The sequence below is a fragment of the Pholcus phalangioides genome, unplaced genomic scaffold (genome assembly GCF_987345545.1).
Source record: "Pholcus phalangioides strain wild (caught in Gottingen) unplaced genomic scaffold, Ppha-v1.0 ptg000008l_1, whole genome shotgun sequence".
Classification (NCBI taxonomy): domain Eukaryota; kingdom Metazoa; phylum Arthropoda; class Arachnida; order Araneae; family Pholcidae; genus Pholcus; species Pholcus phalangioides.
Window position 1 is genome coordinate 43,188,019 of NW_028301601.1, and position 1,035 is coordinate 43,189,053.

General features: G+C 39.3%; 1 non-coding gene across 1 annotated transcript; it reads right to left on the bottom strand.

The window, feature by feature from the left end:
* Nucleotides 1–291: 291 nt before the first annotated feature.
* Nucleotides 292–363, bottom strand: TRNAV-GAC (transfer RNA valine (anticodon GAC)). Its single transcript has one exon. It is a non-coding gene; the product is annotated as a tRNA-Val (tRNA).
* Between the last annotated feature and the right edge of the window lie 672 nt (nucleotides 364–1,035).

The window sequence follows — 1,035 nt, forward strand, 5'->3', positions numbered from 1 at the left end:
CTATGATGCCGTTAAGACGGCGCTGGCCGTGGCCAATTTTTTTTTCTCGCCAATGGTTATTTTTAAGGAATTGGTGATTTGTCTGAAAATTGTTTATATTTTAACGAGAATTTGACGATGTCGGTATTTATGATTTGAATTTCTTATATTTTTCCTGATAAAATACGGTCGCCCTGAATTATAATAAAACAGCTTCATACTTGATTGCATCTGATTATATTCTTCATACAAGATTCATCGAAAGACTGGTTGTTTGTGGAGACAAAGATTACAAAGAGGAAAATTCATCACTGCCCCCACGGGGACTCGAACCCCGGTCTCTCGCTAGTCGGACGAGTGCTCTACCATCTAAGCTATAAAAGCAGATAGAACATTTCAACCTTGGAACGTATATATATGTTGAAAGTCATCGTACATGGACGGCGTCAACAATCAACTAATAGCTCGTAAATGACATAGGCCAACCAGATGGCCACCACGTGCATATAGAAATGTCCTCTCCACTTGTCAATACAACACGGGGTTCGAGTCCCGTGGGGGCAGTGATGAATTTTCTTCCTTGCAATCTTCGTCTCCACAAATAACCAGTCTTTCGATGAATCTTGTATGAAGAATATAATCAGGTGAGGACATTTCTATATTCTTCATACTTAGATGGGCCTTGAAACCGTCAACCTATTGGTGCGCCGACATCTCAGTTATAACGACAAAATTTCGCCGGACCTTCAATATCGTTACAATCGAGATTGGCTGTAGGCTATTTATCAAATTCACTGATTTATTTCATTTTTCTCGAGCGGCCGCGAAGCATCGGTTGAGAACCTCCGGCTTAAACAATTACCCGTTTTAACGTGTGTAACAAACCCCTTTTTGTCAAAAATTGTGTCCCGAAAATTGAAGGGGTTTCTTATACATGGATAGTATAAAACAAATATCTTTTCTACTTTTTTTCCACATTTTAAGCCCATAAACTTAAGTGGTTCCTTGCACTCGATAAAATACGGTATTTCCTCACAACGAGCAACGGAATAAATA